Here is a 16,064-nt window from a genome sequence, read left to right as displayed (position 1 = left end):
GAAAATCCAGACAAATGTCAGACTTCAATTTTTATACACATTTATTGTTAAATATCTTTAATATTAAATATTTTATTAAATATTTTAGCTTTCATTCATTCCAGAGTACAACATTATATCTTTTTTTTTTAACCTGTTTATAATGGTAGGGAATTTAATGTGATTCTCTTTTACTTTCATAATATAACCTTTAGAATACAAAAGAAATTGAAAATCCCATTTTACTAAACAAACAAAACTCCAAAAGAAGACTTTATGAAACAACCTGTTTTAGAGGTGCACATTGGGATAATAGTTAAAATAGAAAGTTTTTTAATTGGATAACTTGCAAGTCTTTACCCATTTTTTACTCATTCAAATATGTGAACTTTGGAGCTCTTTGGGGGAATGCATGGTTTTCATATCCAATATGCCTGCATGCATATGTGTGTATAGATAATTGCTATGCCTTGTACTGAGGATATGAACTGTGTAAAATTACTGTAGGAAGTTGTAAATGATGTATGAAATGAGAAATCTTTGCCCATTGGCAGTACATGGATAGAACTGATAGTGATGCAGCCTCTTCTTTGTCATTTGTCATAGTATTCATCTTATAAAAGGCAGAATATCTCAATAAACATGTCAAATATGCATGCTAAACAACATATTTTATTGCTTCTTTTTAAAGTCCTATCTCTTTCTTAAAAACCAGTTTACAAAAATCATGTGTCCAAGGTCCAATATGAAGAACTTCCATGTTAATGATTTCAATTACACATCCAAAAATATTAAATGCTGGAAATTGTAAACAGCACTATGCATACGTGCCTCTCCACTTATAATCAGTTTTAGTAAGTCTCTAGGCTTGCCATCCGAAGCAAACCTCTTTGCAGGGACATTTATTGAGGCTTTATCTATAATGATTAGCATGGAACCATTTAAAAACATCTCAGAGTAGAGTGATAGTTTTATTTTGTATCTTGATGTTTGAAAGATTTCAATGGTCAAACATAATCCACCGGCACAAGCAGTAGAAACAGCACTTTTCTCTTAAACTTGTTTTAATCTAAAATTCCCCAGTTAACTTCTCATTCCACTGAACGATCCTCAAATCAAGTATTACTGAAATAAACTCTGGTAATTAAACTTATGCATATGCATTGCTAACGTGTTAAAAAAATATCCCAGTCCCAAGAAAACAAATCTGAGAACAAAATTTTTAGAAACAATAGAGGTGGTCTTCCAATTTTCTTCTACTGTATAAAAGCTTGGAAGTCATCACTGTGTCCTAACAACAGGCAAGACACTGAACAACTTGAAAAATCAACAATTCTTCTTTGATCCCTAAGGGAAATGAGATCATGGGACAAAACTACACCCAAAATTGGAGATATCTATAAGCAAATACAGAAAATCACAACTCAAAGGAGTGGAAACCTATAAGCCAAAGACTCAGCAGAAACCAGTGGTAAGGCAGGGAAGTCTGAACTGTTACAGATGAATCGGAGATTCAGTGGGAAACTCTCTGAGAGATGAAATTTCAGGGGATCTGGTCGAAAGTTGGTCTCCACATTTTTTTCAATTTTACTACTTGAGGCTCCACCAGTTTTTCACAAGGAATATCAGGGGTGAATTCACTTGTGATTCCAGCAACAAGGAACCATTTTTAAGTATGCCAGAACATGGTTCTTAACAAAACCTGTCCTCAAGAGAAACCATTAAACCATTTGTTTAACCTGCTGGATTTTATGAAAGCACAAATGACCTGGTAAAAGAAATACAGCATGGCAGAAGGGTCATACCAATTCCAGCCCACTCTGGCCATCTGTTCTACCTACAGGGGTAGAGGGGACTGAGAAGCATTTGTGAAGTCTACAGTCCAGAGGCACAGGCTCACTGAAAGGTGGAGACTATGCATAAGACAGCATAATGCTTCCCCTCGTACCTTAATACCATATCACTTAGGCCTATTTGCAGCAGTTCTTTTTACCCAATATAAACATGGCTATCAAGAAAAAAAAACTGAAAGAAACTGTGATTGATTTGCTAAGTACTTTAATGGGTAAAGTAGGCAGCATACAAGAATAGATAGTGTAAGCAAAGGTGAAAATTCTAAGAAAGAAACCAAAAGAAATGCTAGATATCAAGAACATGAGCAGAAATGCCATTGATGGGCTTAGTAGACAGGACATGACTGAAGAAATAATCCCTGCATTGGAAAATATCTCAAGAGAAACCTCTAAAACAAAAGTGAAAAAAAAAAAGGGAAAAAATTCAATAAACAAAACAACAAACAAGAAACAGAGCAAACTATTCAAGAACTATGGACTAACTACAACATTTGTAATATATAAATAATAGGAATTAGAGAAGAAAGGAACAGAAGAAATATTTGAAACAGCAATGTCTGATAATTTACCCAAATTAATATCAGACCCCAAACCACAAATCCAGGAAACTCAGAGAATAGCAGGCAGGATTGATGGAAGGCAGGGATGGATGGACACTACACATAGGCACACAATTTTCAAACTATAGAAAATCAGAGATGAGGAAAAAATCCTGGAAGCAGTTAAAAGTTAACAATGGAAGAAAAAAAAACCTTACCAATGAAGGAGAAAAAATAAAGAATTACATTTACTTCTCTTACAGGCAAGAACAGAATAGAATGAATATGTAAAGTGTTGAGACCAAAAAAAATCAAAGTAGAACTCTATACTGAACAAAATTACCGTCAAATATGAAGGAAAGAGAGTTCATCAGATAAGCAAAAAATTTTTGTTGCCATACACCTGTCCTGAAAAAAAATGTAAAGTTCTTTTGAGAGGTGGACAGGACATAGGTCAGAAACCAGAATCTGCATGAAGAAAGAGCACAGCAGAAAGAATAAGTGAAAATAGAATAAAACTTCTATGTTCCTTATCCTTAATTGCTTTATTGGGAAATAACTTGTTCAAATAAAATGGGAGCAATTTATAAAATTATGTGTGTATGTATACATATATGTATATATGTAAGTGAAATGATTAAAAGCAATGGTCAAGGAAGGAGAGGAAGGACTCAAGATTATTTTGTCATTAGAAGATATAGCACTATCCTTGAAGCAGTACAGTATTATTGGAAAGTGAATTTTCATTAGTTTTGAAAATGTATTACAACTAGAGTAACCACTTAAAATAGCTAGAAAAATCTAGCTATTATGATCAGAAATGAGATAAAAGAGAATCATAAAAATGCTCAATTTTAACCTTATAGAACAGAAAAAGAGTGGAAAAAGAAACAAAAACAAAGAACTGGTTTTAAAAACAAAAATAGTAACAAATATGATGAATACTCACTCAAATACAGCAATAATAAATATGAAAATTTATAGCCTAAAGCATCAATATAAAGACAAAGATTTGATGGGCTGGGGTTGTAGCTCAGTGGTAGAGTGGTTGCCTAGCACGTGTGAGACACTGAGCTTGATTCTCAGCACTGCATTAAAAAAATAAATAAATAAAGGTATTGTGTCCATTCACACACAAATAAAAATATTAAAGAGAAAAACGTTTTTTTAGAAAAGACAAATATTTTCAAAGCAGATTAAAAAATATTATAGGTTGCTGTAAAAAAAAACCACTTTTATATAAGAATGCATATGCATTCAAAGTAAATGGATCAAACAAGATATACCATTCTAACATTGATCTAAAGAAAATAGGAATAGTTATACTAATTTCAATCACAATAGACAACAGAGCAAAAATGTTATCAGAGATCAGGAGGGGCATTGATACTAATAAAGAGTCACTTTTCCAATAAGACATATTTTTTTAAAAGATAGAGAGAGAGAGAGAGAGAGAGAGAGAGAGAGAGAGAGAGAGAGAGAGAGAGAGAGAGAGAGAGAGAGAGAATTTTAATATTTTATTTTTTTTAGTTTTCGGTGGACACTACATCTTTGTTTGTATGTGGTGCTAAGGATCGAACCCAGGCCACATGTATGCCAGGCGAGCGCGCTATGGCTTGAGCCTCATCCTCAGCCCAAAGACATATTTTTTTTAACTTTTATTAACCAAATACCAGAACATCAAAATGCAGAAAGCCAAAACTAATAAAAATGAAAGAAATAAACAAAATCCATTAATATGATTTGAGACTTCAGCATCCCACTATTTAGAAATGGATGGATTCAACAACTAGAGAATCAGTAAAGGCATGACAGATTCAACAATGCCATCAATCAACTGGGCGTAATGAACATCTATTGACTACTTCATCCAACAGTGGCAGAGTACATATTCATCTCAAGCTCACACGTGGAACATTCACCAAAGTACAACATGTTCTGGGCACTGAGGCACTTAAATACACCTAAAGAAATTGAATAGAAATTCACTGAATGTCTACTTTTGGATCACAATGGAATTAAAGGAGAAATCAATAACAAAAAGAGAGCTGCAAAATAGCAACATATTTTGAGATTAAACAACACAGCCCTAAATAACACAAGGATCAAAGAAGAACAATCAAGTGATTTTATAGATACTACGAACTAGATGAAAATGAAAACAACTTATCAAAATTTGGATGCAGGGGAGTCAGTGCTTACAGAGAAATCTGTAGCACTGAATACAAATATTCTAAAGAAGAAAGATCTGAAGTAATAAAATCTAGAAGCACATATAATGTTCTTATTATCTATTTTTTTATACTTTAGGACATGCTTCCCAGGTAAAGTCTTCCATATAGGTCAATACAAAATGTTCAACAATGGTGCCATTGTAAGAAATGTTCTAATTACCAAAAAAGGACAGATTAAATCCATATAAGCAGAAAAAAAGACATAATAAAAATTACAGCAGAAGTCAATTAAATTGAACATAGGACCTCTATAGAGAAAATTTTTTCAAAACCTCCAACTGTTTGTCAAAAAAGGCTGATAAACTTCTAGACAGAATGATGAAGAAAAAAAGAAGTAACACAATTTTCAGATATCAGAAAAGGGAACATCACCACAAAGCTCATAGACATTGAAAAGATAATCACAGAATACTATGAACAACAGTATGCCTGAATTTAATAATGTAAATGAAATGCCAATTTTTTGAAAGACACAATCTGCCAAAACTCACGTCAGAAGAAATACACAATCTTAAAAGGCCAGTATCTATTAAAAACTTGAATCAACAAATAATAATTTTCCAAAACAGTATGAGATGGTTTCACAAGTGAATCCCACCAAACATTTAAGAAAGAAATTACACCACTTTTCTACAATCTTGTTCAGAATATTGAAGCAGAGGGAATATTTTCTGATTTATTCTATGAAGCCAGCATTACCCTAATACTAAATACAGACAGTTAGGAAAACTACAGATTTATAAATGTCATGAACATACATGAAAAATCTTTCAAAAAAATATTAGCAAATTGAATTAAAAGTTGATAAAACACCATGAACCCACAGGATTTATCTCAAATATTCAAGACTGGTTGAACCTTCAAAAATCAGTTAAGTAATCCATCACATCAGCATTCTATAGAACAAAAATCACATAATCATATCAATACATGCAGGAAAAGCATTTGACAAAATCCAACTCACATTCATGATTTAAAAAAAAAAAAGTTTCAGTAAATTAGGAGTAAAGTAGAACTTCCTTGACTTGGTAAAGAATATCTACAAAAATCTACAACTAGCATCATACTTAATGTTGGAAAAGTAGAGGCTTACCTGCTAAAATCCAGAAGACACAAGGATCAGGGCCAGGTCAAACACACCTGTAATCCCAGGCTCAGGAGGCCAAAGCAGGAGGATTGCAAGTTCAAACCCAGCCTCAGTAACAGTGAGGAGGCACTAAGCAACTCAGTGAGACCCTGTTTCTAAATAAAATACAAAATAGGGCTGGGGATGTGTCTCAGTGGTCAAGTGCCCCTGGATTCAATCCCTAGTACCAAATCTCACACACACACACACACTCACACACACACACACACACGGATGTCTTTTCTCACTGTGGGTTTTCAATATCTTAATGGAAGTCCCAGATAGTACAATAAGACAAGGAAAAGAAATAAATACAAATTGAGAAAAAAGAAACCGTTTTAAATTCATAGATGACATGATCATCTATGTAAAAAAATTCAGAAGAATGGACAAAAAAGTTACTCAAATTAATAAGCAATTAGTTAATTAATTTCCAACAATGAGTTAATAGAATTTCAACATAAAAATGAAGTGCCATTTATGTTAGCACCCCTTTAAAATGTTATATTTAGGTATAACTTAAAAATATCCAGGGGCTGGGGATGTGGCTCAAGCGGTAGCGCGCTCGCCTGGCATGCGTGCGGCCCGGGTTCGATCCTCAGCACCACATACAAACAAAGATGTTGTGTCTGCCGAGAACTAAAAAATAAATATTAAAAATTAAAAAAATATATCCATACAGAGAAAATGATAAGATTCCAGGGAAATAAAATAAAAAGGGATTAAATAAATGAAGAAATATTCTAGGCTTGTGCATATGAAGTCAGATGTCATCAAGATGTTGGTTCTTCCCAACTTGATCTCTATGGATTCATGCAATCTCAATTAAAAGCCTAGCAACTTATTTTGTGGCTGTGAAAAAACTGATTATAAAGTTCATACGGAGAGACAAAAATGCTCCGTCTTCCCCCCATTTTTTTTTTTTTGGCATTAGACATAGAGCTCAGGGGTGCTCTACCACTGAGCTATATCCCCAACGCTTTTTATTCTTATTTTTTTATTTTGGGACAGAGTCTCACTAAGTTGCCCAGGTTGGCATTGAATTTGGAATTCTCTTTCCTCAGCCTCCATAGTGGCTGGAATTACAGAGCCAACACAATATTGAAGAAGAAAAAAGATAGAAGACTGACAATACCTAACTTCAAAGCTTGCTATTAAAGCTATAGTAATCAAGACAGTGTATTATTGGCAAAAGAATACACAACTGGGCTATGGAACAAAAGAGAGAGACCAAAATATACCCACATAAATATGGCCAACTGATCTTTGATAAAGTGGTAAAAGTAATATAATGGAGCAATAGTCTTTTGTGTAAGCCTTCTGCATATAGTATTCTGTAGAAGCAGTGCTGTAACAACTGATATACACATGCAGAAAATAAAATGAATCTAGACGAAGACCTTAAGCCTTCATAAGAATTAACCTCAAAATAGGGTATTGATGTAAATTTTTAAAAAGTGACTTTGGTTTGGTGATAACTTTGTAGATACAATACCACAGACACGATCCATGAAGGAAATAATGGCAAATTAGACTTAATTAAAATTAAATACAGCTTCTCTGTAAAAGACATTGACAGGATAACGAAAGAACAAACAAAAGAATGGGAGAAAATGTTTGAAAATGGGATATCTGATAAAAGACAGGTATACAGAAGGTACAAAGAACACTTAAAACTCAACAATAAATAGACTACCCAATTTAAAAATGGGCCAAAGTTCTAAATGGACTGCACACCAAAGAAGATATATACACATGACAAATTAACTAACAAAAGGATGTTCAACATCATATGCCATTAGAGAATCACAAATTAAATCAAGAATGGGATACTACTTCATTTAAAGAATGGATAAAAGTACAGAATAATGACACTAAATGCTACTGTGTACAAGGACTAATAAGAACTGTTATTCATCACTGGTAAGAATGCAAAACCCTTTGGAATACATTTTGGAGGTTTCTTAAAAAACTAACTGTATCCTTACTATACTACCCAGCAGTCATGCTCCGTGGTATTTACCCAAAGGAGTTGAAAACTTATGTTCACACCAAAACATACACACAGATATTTATAGTAACTATATTCATAATGGTCAAAATTTTAAAAACAACCTAGATGCCCTTCCATAGATGAATTGAGAAATCCACTGACATACATCCAAACAATGGAATATTATTCAGTACTAAAAAAAATAAGTTCTCAAACCATGAAAAACATGGAGAAATCCATAGAGAAAGAGGCTGCATACTACACTGTTTCAACCATATGACATTCTGAAAAAGCAAAAGATATGAAAGACAGTAAAGAGTTCAATAGTTGCTAGTGTTAAAGATAAATATGCAGAGCAGAAGGATCTCAAGGCAGTGAAAGTACTCTGAGTAACACTATAATGATGAATACCTATCATTATAAATTTGTTCAAATCTGTAGAATGCACATCAAGAGTGAACACTATTGTAAACTAGGGACTTCTGGTAATGATGTATCAAGGTTCATGCATTAATTGTAGCAAATGTACAACTTTGATGGAGGATGTAGGTAATGGGGAAAGACATGCAAGTATGGGGCTAGAGGGTATCTGGGAACACACTGGACCTTCCACTCATTTTTGCAGTGAACCTAAAACTGCTTTAAAAAATAAAAACTGTTTTATAAAAGGACATAGAAAAAATGTTGACAAGTGGGCATATATTTTCTGATTACAGAATTTGAGTTTTGAAATTAAAAGAAGCCTAGGACACATAAATCAAGGTTTTTGCCTAGATAGAGAAATAAGTCCAATATGGTCAACTAAGTTCAAAACAGCACATGAAAACAGAAGCTGAACCATGGCTTTGCTCCTCAAGAAGTTCACAATTACTACACAGAGCTCTAAGCATTAGAAGTTCTTTTCAATGACACCTAAACTTATGTACAATTTATGTTTAAAAAAGTAATTTAAGTATTCATATAGTTGCATTTTTCTCAAATATAAATGTGTCCCTTCATGCACCAGTTATGCTTTTGCTAAAAAACAAATAATAAGCTCTGGTATTTGGCAATTTTTACAGTATGGGATTTATAATTATTTCTGAAAATCATAAAACAAATATTTTCTTACCACTTGAGTTCATCTCTTCTTGGAATCACAACTGATTTTTCTTTTGCTTGGTGATCTTAAAAGTGAAATATTTGATTCTACTTCCCATCAGTAGACCACATAGATGAATATATTTAGTTTTGCATCTGAGTCTCATAAAATTGATTGTATTATCTGTGTTGCTGTGAATAAAGTCAAAATAGCATAAGACAAAACAGTATGTGTATTTTTTTCACGAAGAAGGTAGCTATTGCCCCATTACAATCACATGAACAGCAGAAATAAGTAAACATTTTAAATTTAAAAAAGTTTCATGATGATGACCCAATAGTTTTATTACAATTAGAACCTATACATTTCTATACATTTCACCACCACATTTAAGGTTAATATACATAACTTTTTTGGCCTGAAAGGAGTCTCGTGTTCTCTTTCTCTTCCTTCCATTATACATGGAAAATTTTGGTTTATGGTTCTTTTTCACTAGAGGACTATTATTCGTTTAGCTCTTTATCTTTTGTCTCAGTACATTACTCTCTTTGGCTTACAAAAAAAATTCTCAATTCTTCTATTCTCTTTCTCTCTAAATACCTGCTATCTATCTATCTATCAATCATCTATCTATCTGACATGCATACATGTGCACACGTGCATGTGTGTGTGTATAAACTGTGGGACCAGCATATTAGCAATAGACTGTTCCACAATTCCTCTCTCATAGTATTTTTGCTTTTCGTTGTTTATATGTTTAAAAACACAAAGGCTAGGAAAAGTCTGAGAGTACCAGTTGAGTGGGCAATTAAGGAAACATTTGCTTATACCCTTAGCTCAAATAATTATCCTTGACGTCAATATTGGAGATGCTGTCAGAGTCAAGCAGGCATACCACAAAGAAAACACGTACCCACACCACACCCAATACACTACAACACCTGGAGTACTTTGCATCAGAGAAATGGAAAATTTCTGTGAGGCAAAAAAGAAAAAGCCCACTTCTGATATTGATCAGAGCCTGCAGGTTAAAACAATCAGTAAATCAATGAATAAGATCATATTTGCTCTTCAGTAGGAGTTAATTATTCAAAAATTATAGGAGTCATACATATTTTTAAACTTCTCTTTCTGTATGTATCAGCATGTTGAAATAGGACTTAATCTAATCATAACATATCCACATGGATCTCCAGATTGGAAATCTCCCTCATTAGGAAACATTCCCATGGATTTTTCTATTCCAATGTTTTTCTCATTGCTTTTTAAACTATTCATTTAATCTTTAACAAATTAATGTCTTTACCCAATTACCTTCTTCCACTTAATTTTCTTTCTTTAATATTTCCATCAAACTCTCAGTCTATCACCTATCTATTATTGTGTCTTTGGAACAACTTAGGATTGCAGGTTCAACTTTTTATTTATTCAACAAATGTTTCTTGAGCTTTCTGTTAGACAATGCCATTGTTCCTCCAAATCCAATTTCCATCATTCTCTACTGTCTCGTTGCCTGTGAGGTCTGGATCAATGGCACTCTAGCACTGTTCTGTGATTGAATCTGTTTAATGGTCCTGGCATAAAGTAAGAGTTTGCACTTGCAGCTTACTCTGTCCAAGCCAGAGCCCTGAAGGCAGTCCTGTCCTGCAGACAGAGCTCTGCCTTCACAAGCCAGTAGCTCCTGAATCCCCTTGTACCTTCTGGCCTCTGATAACAGATTCTTCCTTATTGGTTTTGTTACACTCTGTCCATATCTTGTAAATAAATTCTTTAATAAATCTTATTAATTGACCTATTATCTAATGTTATTTATTATCTATTATTATTTATTATCTATTATCTATTTTCTGATCAAATTTCCTATTGTGTGCCTGAATCCATACAGTTTTTCCTATATGTTGTTTTATTGAATCTTATTAATAACTTGACAATATAAACCATATTTTGTGCATAAATGAACAGAGACTTAGAAAGGTCAATAAACTTGCTCAGACACTCAATTAATATATAGTAAACCAAAAATTTGAATCATGGTTCCCTGCTCAAAATCTTGTCCTCCTTTTCCTATAGCTTTACCTTAGTAATATCTATCATTGTGTCATGTATTAAAATTGTACGTGGATCAACTCATAGCCCTACCTTTATGACTGATAACTGGGAGCAAAAGATGTGCATCTGAATAGTCAATGTTTTGAACAGGAATCTCTGACCATAACACATTACTAAAGAGTCACATTTTTCTGTTAGTATTAACACTGAATTTATAGACTGCCTCCAGACCACTCTAGCTTCCTTGAGTCACTTCTACAGGTCTTTTAAAGTGTTACATTGGAATTACTTCTGCTTGTCCTTGACAAACATGTTAAATAAAAATTCTGAAGAGATCAATGAACAAATTAGGAGAGAGAAAGATGAGATGTGATAACAGACTATTAGCAGAGCTGTGGGGAGGCCTAGAGACACTCAACCTATTTCCAGACACTGACCATAGAAAGCACACCACTTAATCCACAGCCCACCAAGATGGCCAGTTTGCTCATTGGAGGGATCCAGCAGCAGGTGGAATGTAATGATATGCTTCAGGTTATAGAATTTGATGGAGGTGCAGATATCATCTTCACAGTTGTCCATATATGGAAAAACTGCAAACTCTTATTGACATGTGGAACAAGAACAGCAGCAAAAATTAAGTGCAAATCAAGAATAATATGCACTCTTCAGACATTCTGGGAAGCAAATCAAATAAATAAAAGTTGCAACACAGTGCTTAATGCTAAGTATATGGATGACAATGAATAATGAATAATATAGAAAAGGTATTTGACCTATTATCTACTGATAATCACGCCTCTGATATGATAGAATCAAGATGTGAGTTGGGCCTAAGATAGAGGGCAGTGGGTATCAGGGATGTTAACTGGGCTAAAAGGAAAGTGGGAGCCAGGCACAGTGGCACATGCCTGTAATCCCAGAGACTTGGTAGGCTGAAGCTGGAGGAGTCCAGAGCAGCAAGGTAGTGAGGTCCTAAGAACGTAGTAAGACTGTCTCAAAATGAAAAACAAGAATATAGGGTTGGGGAATGTGGCTCAGTAGTAAATCACCTCCGAGTTCAATTTTCTATAATAAAAAAAGAATAAATGGAAAACTGGAAATCAAAGCATCATCTTATACCATGACCCATGAGTCAAATGTAGGTGCCCATGTTACACAAACAGCTGGCCTCCCCACAAAATTGCAATGGGGCATCCATCTATGCCCACAACCTTTCCACAAGACTCTCCACAGCATTGCTTAAATTTTAATGAATTGCAATAATTGATGTGTTAGTCTATATTCATTACTCTACTTTTTATACATTTTAAAATATTCCTTCATACAATCTTTCATATTCTGATTTCTTCTGTCAAAGCCATAAGTTTATGACTAAGACTACATTTAATTTTCTCACAACTGACCTGTGACCCAGAACTGACTGCTCCGTTCTACTCAATGCTCTTATTTTCAAAACTGAATTTCAAGATTTCAAAACTGAAATCTCAGGTGTTAGGTAACCTGAGAATTCATTATTTGTCATGAGGTAAGCATGACTTAAATCATTTTTTAATGAATTTAACCTTTACTTTGTTTTTTGCTTGTATGTGGTGCTGAGGAGCAAACCCAGTGCTTCACCAGTGCTAGGCAAGCACTCTAGCACTGAGATACAACCCCAGCCTTGACTTTTAGATTCAATGTCTTCTCCTAAACACATTTGTTCATCTTAGAAGGAACCTGTAATTGCTTAAATTCTTTAACATTTTGGGAAGTTACTCCCTTGAATTATGATGCGTTCATCTATAACCATCAACAACACAGGTAAAATACACTCGGGTGTGTTTGTGGGGTCTGTTGCCTTTTAGAGACCTGCAGGGGAAAAGGGGAGAAGCCAATAGGGTTAGGGGTTGTATTTACATTCATGCTTCTGTGAGGATGATCAGTGTCTCTTGACAGAAAAAGTCAGAAAGTTCACAGTTCAAATAATTTTTAAGTTCTATATAATTATTTAAGTTAGTCAAATTTGAAAATTAATTTGTACAATTAATATAATTCTGCATCTTAAATACCACTGATGATTTTTTTCTTAGAGCATGACAGAAATTGGCTTAAAGTTAATTTAGAAAAGAGGCAAGAATATTAATTATTGACTAACATATAAATATTGCAATTCATTAAAATTTGAAGGAATTCTAATTAAAGCAGTGTGGTAGTTTAACCAGATATACAAAATTATAGACAGGTGTAAAAACTGCAATAATAAGCTAATAAATTTAAGAGTAATACTCTGCACATATATACACTATGTCTATCTGGGTTTATCTGTACATGGACATAAATACATATACGCAAACATACCTGTATATAATTAAAGGAAGTGTCATATAGCATGCAAATAATGTTGGGATCATTTGTTAATATTTGACTAGAATAGACCAATACTTTGTGTAAAAGTTATTTTATTATTTGTTGATTTATTTATTTACCAGGGATTGAACCCAGGAGCACTTAACCACTGAACCATATCTCCAATCCTTTTTTATTTTATAAAAGCTCTTTTAAAGTATTTAATTAAAAACTGCAGAAAACAATTGTAAAACAACAAAATAATTTAACACCTGTAGAAACCTGAGGGGCAAAAGACTTTTAAAATTGGATAATGTAAGTCAAGTCACAAAGGGAAACATTGACAAATTTGACCATTTAAAACTGCTAAAGAAAAAAAATAAACTGCTGAAGAAACAACATTAAATAAAAAGAATGCAGCTGGAGAAAGATAAGGGCAGTAAATGGCACATTGTAATGTTAAGGCTGTATGGAGAATTCTTTTTAAAATTTTTTAATTGGTGCATTATAATTGCACATAGTAGTGGTTATACATTGTGATATATTCATATACACACATAACAATTTGATCAGTTTCATTCCCCAGTACCTCCCCTTTAATAATTCTTATGAAAAAATAAAATAACAGAAATATAAACTAAAGACATTGTATATAATTTGAACAAGAGGAATGCTTTTAGCACCTAGAAACCAAACAGGGAAAAAATCATGATGTCTTCTAATGCGGGAAATTAAAACTAAAATACCTTATTAAATTAGGCATTTTTTCTTTCTTCTTTGACTTCATTTCAGTGCTAATATTACTGATATACTTGGGGCTCATTTAAGCTGGCAAGAATAATCTAGAAAATGCACTAGAAATAACGTTCAAAACCATAAAACTATTTATTTTATTTAATTCAAAAGTCAAATTTTTTAGAACTCTAGGCAAAGAGATGTTATTGCAGGCTCAATTGTTTTAAAAAAATCTGTCTTTCTGATTGTAAAATAAGACATGATCTTTAGGAAAAAAAGCTCTTTCTTAAAAGCCAAGAATAAAAAAAGAAATTAGTAATCACTCATAAGTCCAGTATCTGCAATTAGCTACAGATAAAATTTTGGTAATGTTTCCTTCTATAATATTTTCTTACACATATAAATTTGTATACTTTAAATTTATATATTATAATATAGAAATGTATGTAATCCAGGTTTTACTTCACTTTTCGTGTTTTAAATCATTTTTAAAAGTCAGTAAGATTAATTTTAATTATATAAAATCTTCTATTTCATATCCATGACATGATTTATTTCACTATTTCTTTGTAATTAGACACTGAACTTATTTTAAAATTTTCAATATATAAAAAGTAAATCTCACTAGAGTAGCAACCATTTAGAAAAAAAAAAAGTCTAACATTTAATATTATGGGTGACCAAAATAGAATAAATCCAGCCATAAAAAATTTAATAAATCCTTCAGTACAATGGAAATAAGCTTAGGATACAATGTCCATCCATCAAATTGCACCTCAGGGTTTAACTCCTGTGAGAAACTTTTCCTGATGTGTTATGTTAAGGAGATGTTCCTCTCACTCTCATTTAATATGCAGAATTTCCAGGCTTGTCTGTACCTCCAATCCTGCTGTACTTCTTTTTTTGGGGGGGGGTGGGGGGACCCTGTAGGCACCTAGCCCTTGTTAACCATATGATTGAATAAAAACCTGATAATGAAAAGACTAAATGAAATTAATAAGGCTGTCCTCGTGTTCTCCATCTCTTTTTCCTCCAGGTAGTAGTTTTCCTTTCCCATGTTGGTACCATGTCAGCACACCTTAATCTTGGTCTGTTGAGGTAAGGTACAAATGATTTTCAAAAGCTTTGGAAAATATACCATCTTAATTCTATCACGAGGTTACCTGCAGGGAACAACAGTTCAGAGTGAGGAAGTCAGCACTATGGATTTATTCAGTTCTTATTTGCCTTAGCAGACAGAACATCAAAGTGAAGCTAAAGAACCAGCATTTCATCAGATGACACCTGTGACAGATGGCAGTCAGGTGTGCTTTCATCATTAATATCAAATTAGAAGAGAAAACAATGTCTAATATGCCTCTTGAAAACAAAATTTACTGCATACAGCTTAAACTATAAAATTGGGTTTAACTCTAACAGTAATAATCTGGTATGAGAATTTTTTTTTATCTTTAGCAGTTTAAAAAAAAAGTCCTAAGTAATGAGATACAAAGTGAAGTTGGACAGGAGATCCAAATTCATTTTTCATTTCATTCATTTCATTCATGAATGAATATGGTAGATTTGGGCATGCTCATTCTCTCTCCTGTTTCACCCGAATGTCTGGCAGCATGGCTGAATTGCACCCTGCATAGCTACAATTGGGCTGCCCAAATCATTCTGAACATCTTGGCTTATTTTGACTGTGCACAGGATCCATCAAGGGATCTCTCCTTTGCTTGTAACTGTCAATAGAAAGGGTACCTTGTGGTCACACACGAGGGCACAAGTCACCCAAGTCAAAGGACAAGGAGAGATGGGGTATTTGTTATTCTTGTCAGTATTAAAGGAAAAGAATTTTACCTTTTCTTTTCTAAAATGATATATGGCACTGCCCAGCAGATTTTGAAAGAAAATATAATACTTAAAATGAAGGAATGCAGAAAGTACAAATATGACTCCTGTTGAATAGATTTTGCTATTTAGGAACTATTTCACTGTTTACTTGATTGTGATATGCAAGCCTTTCATGTCAGTTTATGCATACATATAATTTTCCTTTAGGGAAATAGTATCTTTACTTAAGGTTGAAAAAAACCATTATTTTTTCTTCCTACAAACAGGCAATGATACCTGGAAAAAGAGGACTTTTTTGCTTTGTTTTCAAA

At 33.4% G+C, this 16,064-nt stretch overlaps 1 long non-coding RNA gene across 3 annotated transcripts in view; it reads right to left on the bottom strand.

The window, feature by feature from the left end:
• The window catches only part of LOC110599464 (uncharacterized), a 74,871-nt gene that overhangs the window by 34,661 nt on the left and 24,146 nt on the right, over positions 1-16,064 (bottom strand). For 2 of the 3 annotated variants that reach the window (XR_005737827.2, XR_013423940.1), the window contains exon 2: positions 8,836-8,996. This is a non-coding gene — a long non-coding RNA (uncharacterized LOC110599464). Of the gene's footprint in view, positions 1-5,701; positions 5,842-8,835; positions 8,997-16,064 lie in introns of those variants that run through there. The other variant, XR_005737830.2, reaches the window with a different exon arrangement.

Source organism: Ictidomys tridecemlineatus, chromosome 7 (assembly GCF_052094955.1).
Source record: "Ictidomys tridecemlineatus isolate mIctTri1 chromosome 7, mIctTri1.hap1, whole genome shotgun sequence".
NCBI lineage: Eukaryota > Metazoa > Chordata > Mammalia > Rodentia > Sciuridae > Ictidomys > Ictidomys tridecemlineatus.
This window is presented reverse-complemented; position numbering and strand designations above follow the sequence as displayed.